Genomic DNA, 6,818 nt, shown 5'->3' with positions numbered 1-6,818 from the left:
TCCTGTATGCATTCTTGTACAGACCTGGGTTTTTAACACCACATCTATCTATCTATCTATCTATCTATCTATCTATCTATCTATCTATCTATCTATCTGTCATCCTAGGCTAAATGTATCAAACACCATGATGCAGAGGACCTCAATATTGGCAGGATGTAAACTACATCAGATAGTGAAGTGTCACATTTAGCAACATGAAAAATAAATATATAACACTCTGTGGACTTAATATTAATAACAACAGTAATCTATTTTATAGCAAATTGCATGTTATGAAGCATCTGCTTGGCTACTTACTTATGAGAAATATATAATATAGCAGCTGTCCAGTTGCACTGACCATCTGCCAAGAGACAGCTGAACCACAGAGGAAGTATATGAGGGACAAATGGCTTCCAAGACTGTTATCAGATAGGAAAGTTATACCTATTCAAAGCTTGAGACATTGCAAAACAGTGCAAAACAGCAACTAACTGGCAATCATTCAGATGTTTTGAACTTTTTAAATATGTGTGCCTTCTGGAAAAAAGAACCAGCTTGCTTGCAATTTTTTATTTTTTAAAGTAAGTTCCACTTTAAATTCAGAAGTTTCCTGATAAGTAAAGTTATTATTAACTTTATCAGCTTGGATATAGTCAAAAGAAGGGACTTTTTCGCAGACAAGAAAAAAGTTTTTACTTGATATTTAAGTTCAGTACAAGGGCAGGCCATTAAATGAATTGTTTCCACATAATATAGCCACAAAAACATAAATTGGTAACACTGTGGAGAAATATACAATGGTTGTCTCTTTATCCTGCTGCATTTCGCCTATTTGGCTTTCTGACAGGTTTTTTTGAAACTCATATAGGAACATAGTGGCTTGGGAACATGGGGAAACTTTGGTATTAGTGGAAGATTGATGTCCATTTTAAAGCTCACATAGTTGGCAAAAAATAACCAGTTGAATAAGTAGAGATGATCTTGATGGCTGGTTGAATAGTTGAAGGTTATCTAATTGGTTGAAAATCCAAACAAAAGATTTTGACAAGTCAAACGGTCACAAATCACATTACAGCTGGGATATGGTGTCTTAATAAAAGTAATGAAACAACAGTGGTCATAGATTACATTTAGAGCTGAAGTATGGTGTCCTAATAAAGGTATTGAAGCAGTAACCGCAGCATTCTGTAACAGGGTTTGAGGCATATGGTGGGAGCCTAAAGCGTTGGCTAGCTATAATAGTGGTGTAGCCTTTTTGGCTGCCAAAAAGTCCATTCTTTTGACTAGATTTATTTTCTTATATATAATTTGGGGGTAGCACAAATATTAATATTAACAATACTATTGGTAAATCTACTCCTTCATTTTCTAATTACATACTAAAACAGGTACCAAAGATTTATTTTAACTGAGCATTTACTTTTTGCCTGGAATTCAAAAGGACAGAATTAAAAATATTGGGGCAAAGAAAGCTACAGCAAAGTGAGATTAGAGGTGACCAGTCAGCTTAATTCTTTTGGGTTGTGTGGAGGTTTTGGGTAAAAGCTCCAGTTTTGTTAATCATCCTATTTTATTTGGTTTTAATTGTTTTCTAGTGCTGTGTCCAGTGTCAACGTTACTATGCAATCCTTGCGATGCTGCAGAAAGCTCATTTATCACTGTCTTCTAGTTAAAATAATGCTTTATAAACAGCAACAAGCTTATTTAAAAATGCAGCCAAGACATTGTGAATTTGATGAGCGAATTGCTCAGCCATTCCCTATGCTGATTTTGCTCATATCCATACACATAGTATTATACTATAACTAGCACCAAATGATTAATAAAATCTGTCTTTCTGGCTAGCCAGTTGTGTGGATTGTTTAATTAGGCAATGTAAAAGGTAGTAAGTGGATTGGGTTAGGTGATCCTGAAGACAAGCCCCATTAGAAAATGAGTTTTATGGATAAATATCAGAAAAAAATAAACCCGTGGTGTCAAATCAGATATCAACAGCTTGCAAGGTTTTATTGTATGGGGTGGATGATCAGGTCTTGGAGTACAGCTTTCCAGACAAACTCTGACAAGGATCACTTTGTGTATAATACCAACTATCTTGTCACTATCAATTAGTGATAAAAAATTAAATGGAAATTTGAGATTGTAATGCCCAGAGAGAAAGACTAGAATAGTGTGTTTTCATTGGTCTATGCAACATTATGCACAGCACACTTAAAGTAGAACTAAAAATTGAAAATGTAAGTAGGCAAGTTCTATTGCTGGCATACTATGTCTCTGCTGCAATAAAACTAATGTACCTGCCTGTTTGCAATCTTGTATACTGGGCTGATGTGCACTCTAGCAAAGCTGTCTGGCTGCCATAAATAAATGAAAGCACATGTTTGAGTGTAACAATAATTCTGACTTGGCCAATCAAGATGGTGAAGAATCCATACCTAGAAGAGGACCTGGTGAGCATGTCAGAGCTGAAGAAGTAAGGAATGGTGAATTTAGGTAAATAATTTCAAACTGGCAGGTAAGTTTATTTTATTGCAAAAGAGACATAGCCTCTCTCTTCTGCAATATAGAACCAGTCTGCTTGCAGTTTTTATTTTTTATTTTCACTTTAATTCCACTTAAAATGTATGCAAAGTCTAAACATTTTCTTTAAGATTTAAATAAAGTTGGGAAAGTTTTGTTTAATTGCTGTCTATTTCTTCTGAAGAGATCTATATTTATTTTGTCCAGGAGGCAAATGTCAATAATACAGAATTTTAGGGGAAATCTAATATTTTGGGTCTAATTATAAAGCAGTGAATCTGAGATTCACTGAAACATTCCATGGTAGAGATTCATTTACTGTTATTCAAACACATGAACCAGGGCGATTCTCTTACAATGGAATGATTCAATGTCAGCTTTATAACCAGACTCATTTGAATTATCCAAGTAATAGGTGAGGAAAATCCTCCAAAGGGGACACCTGTTCTAGGGATATTACATATAGCATTAAACAGCAAATGACAAGGGACAAGCATGACATGGCAAAAACATCTCCTGCCAGAGCAGAGATAAGGCAGATGACATGGCAGCAATCGCCTGAACATCTGGTCCCCTTCTGACCCAACAGGCAAGCCAAAGTGTCAGGATACAGCAAATTACATAAAGCCAAATAAACAGTCAAGGTAAAAGTTTCATAGTAAACCTGTCCAATTCTTAGACCCTTGCAAAAGCCTAGCCATGACAGGTTGGCATAATTTTTTTAATACATTGCTCTGAGTGCAGTAACAATACACGAGATCCACATTTGAATGTCTTTGTCAGCTGCACATACAAAAAACATGATATTGATTTTGGCAAATGATCCTTTAAGATCTTTTCACACAGTCGTATTGAGCTTGATCGAATATTTTTTCTATGCACATACACAGTCAGATCTTCAAAATGATTTTTTATGTAGGATTTTTGGGAACCTGTACTTGTTTTTTTAGAATGTCAAAGTCCTATTTTTAAAGTAGTGCCCACTTTTTATATGGTGATTGGAGCAACTGAAATTCAGTAGTGTTTTATGGAATGTCATTATCTATATTTACTTCCCTGAATACAGTGAACAAGTTATTGATGGATGGCTTAGAAGACTATAAGACATATTATTGGGCTCTTTTTGTGAAAACGCTGATGCATTGGCTTCCATACTTATTAATACCTGACAAAGAACAAGTGTTATAGATAAGGAATTGCAACCTCAACTTCAAACTTGTTGCATGGATGTTCCAGATCTGTGATTTAGCAGTACTGAAATCAGATACAGCTGGTCTGATTTATTAAAGCTCTCCAAGGCTTGAGTATACACTTTCATCAGTGAAGCTGGGTGATCCAGCAAACCTGGAATGGATCCGGTCCAGAATTCAAAAGTTTGCTAGCTAATACCAAATAACTCTGAAGAAATTCATTCCAGGTTTGCTGGATGAAAATGTATCCTCTCCACCCTTAAAGAGCTTTATTAAATCAGGCCCAGCCGGTCAGCTAATAATTTCAGAAGGAGGCTAAAGTTCTTTTTAGATTTAAACACCAACATTTCATATGGGGTTTAGGATGCTAATGTAATATTCAAAGTCATTTTCATAATTATTAGCTTTCAATAAAATAATACCTAGTGATCCTTGTTCAGTTACTTCCGGATAACAAAGCTCTGTTCCTGACCTTAATTTGTCTTTCTTAGTCACATTAACATTAGTTAAACATATCCCACATTCTCAATGGCTGGTGGTTAGGCCTCTCATGACAACCCCAGCCAATGGATATTTAGCCTAGCTGTCCAAAGTATTCTGTGCCCTTGTTGTAACAGTCATATCACCTTCCCAGGAGCACAGGTCAGTTTGTATTTTTTTTACTTTATTTCACAGCTTAATGGCAGCAGGGCTTGCATTGTGGTGCATTGCACTGTAATTCCTCAGAAAATGTAGCTTGTCGCATAGAGCACACCACTGCACAAAGAAAATAATTGACTTTTTGTGTATTCTTGTATTGGTATGCATTGCTGCTTTGGTGTGAATGGGCTCTTTGGCAGACCAAGATGAATGTTGATGTAATTTCAGCTACTATTTAGTTACTTTCAGACATGAAGACCACAACTGCATGGTTAGCTGTTCTGGACAGCCGCACATGCACAGAGCAGTTTTTACAGTCAACCGCATTGGCTGGCCGCTCAAGGGTAGCCAAGGACCGCACTGCAAATCACTCCAACTGCAAAGGAAAAAATGCAGCCACGTGCAAATGTGTGCACAATATTATTTCCAATCACACCTATATGGCTGAATTGGAGCAGTTAGGTGCACAGCCCAGTGTGTGGTAAACCTTTTGGGTTTTGGATATGCTGGGTTTTCACAGCCATCTGTATTATAATGTTTAGATAAGAAGGAGATGCACTGGTGCCTTTCCAGTATATAGACACAGGCAGCTAGATGTTATGTATATATCTATATATTACACCCAATCTTCATGTGTAAATTTTGAAGCTAACCTCCTTGACTATGCCAGTTCAAAATGGGCATGGTCAGTTTCCATGCTCCTGAGACCCAGTATTTTGCAGATGAAATTTTCAGAAGGTCACCTCCCACGTTTGAGAGTATTTCAGTGCGTAATGTTTTGTGCCCATGCTTGTAAACATGATGAGCACAGTGGCAATTAATATATGCCAGCATAAACTAGTATTTTCTAGTGATCCAATCAGAGATTATCATCCTGCTCTAAACTGACATGGAACCTCATAGATAGGCTTTTAAAGCATATGTTAAAAGTATCTTTATGTGTGTATTGATTATATATGGAGTCTAGGTAGTCCTATTTCCAACATAACACTCCTAGTCTATAAATATAAATGCAAACATAGCAAAAATGTTGACAAAACAAATATATATATATATCTCAAAGTATTGAGCTTTCTCATGTCCCGACGCGTTGCTCCAGATTGGCTTCTGCAGGGGATTATTGAGATCATAATGGTAGATGCATTAAAAGTAAATACTAATCAATACATAAGAAAAAGGGTTAAAAAACAACTTTGAAACATTGTATTAAAGCTCATGTATCAAAACAATACAGGTTGAAAGAAATATTTATGATGCGTCAATTAATTACTTACATAATCATTTCTTGATGCTTAAAAACAAAGATACAAGGTATCAGGGTGTCAAGGAAATATCCACATTGGGGTACCCATGGATCCCTTATGAGAATAGAAGAAAAATTAAGGTTAAATGATTTTTTCTTTGTACTCATGTTTACTGGTAAAGGTCTTCTATCATTGGTGATATGTTGGCCATAGATCTACAGAAAACTCAGGATACAGGTCCTCTCTTTTCACAACACTAAAAATATTCAAGCAGTTATTTCACCTTTGTATTCCCTATGCTTTTGCTGCACGTACACACACAACCTACACTATGGATGTTCCAAGCCTTCTCTTTTATACTGAGGGCGCCGGGAGATTGCAAAGTCCCCATTATTGGCTACTGTAATCATGACTAAGGGTCATGCAGTGCATTGTGGTTTATAATCAATTTGTTTTGCCCCACACTGCCAATTATTTTGTTGGGTGTGTGGATTCATGCGGCTGTGGTTTCACAATATAATAATCCAGCTGTGTGAATTCGGCAGCATAGGGCTTCTGAATTATTTGAAGTCATGTCCAGGTTTTATCCATAAACCTCCTCTCTTTGGCTGTTACCGACAGACTCACTATTCTGTGATCCAGTGCCAGCCCCCTTCTGCCAAATAATGTACAGGATCTTATGCCTATGAGGCCATGTTGCAATGGTACCCCTGTTCTTAAGGGTTGCATCATCACACTGTCCTGGTATCACAGTACCCCTGGACATGTTGCTCAGTCTGGGAGTAAGGACTGCCCGCTACAACTGTCAAAAAAGTGAAAGGACCTATGAAACCACGTGAATTGCTTGAATATTGAAGAATTTAAGGTGTTACCTGAGGGGCAATTTCTAAGTGCCCCTGGTCTTCACCAGCTCACCCTAGTGGCCACTGGACTACTTTGGAGACCAACAGGTCACAGCCCCCAGGCTCTGCCCACCAGGGGTTACAGGGTTCAGATGGCTTCCATAGGAATGGCTAGCATGCAGGAACACAGAGTCAAGGCAAGGCCAGGTAAAAGGCTTAGGTCAGAGCAGGCAGCGATCACAGGCAGAGTCATGGTAGAAATTACTGTTAGAATGGCAGAAAACATACTGAGGATCCAGCAACCTTAACCTCAACCTAGGGGGGTTAAATAGGCCTAGCAACCTATGGTAGGACAGGATAGAATTTAGGAAACAATCTGCTCATTGGGTGCAGCACAT

General features: G+C 37.5%; 1 protein-coding gene across 6 annotated transcripts in view; it reads left to right on the top strand.

The window, feature by feature from the left end:
* Positions 1 to 6,818, top strand: part of RALYL (RALY RNA binding protein like) — a 373,375-nt gene that overhangs the window by 182,282 nt on the left and 184,275 nt on the right. The window contains exon 1 of one of the 6 annotated variants that reach the window (XM_072410989.1): positions 4,213 to 4,337. The exons of the other annotated variants lie outside the window; for them this stretch is intronic. The gene's annotated coding sequence lies outside the window, so the exon portion shown is untranslated. Of the gene's footprint in view, positions 1 to 4,212; positions 4,338 to 6,818 lie in introns of those variants that run through there. 6 annotated transcript variants of the gene reach the window in all.

The sequence above is a fragment of the Pyxicephalus adspersus genome, chromosome 5, assembly GCF_032062135.1.
Source record: "Pyxicephalus adspersus chromosome 5, UCB_Pads_2.0, whole genome shotgun sequence".
NCBI lineage: Eukaryota > Metazoa > Chordata > Amphibia > Anura > Pyxicephalidae > Pyxicephalus > Pyxicephalus adspersus.
This window is presented reverse-complemented; position numbering and strand designations above follow the sequence as displayed.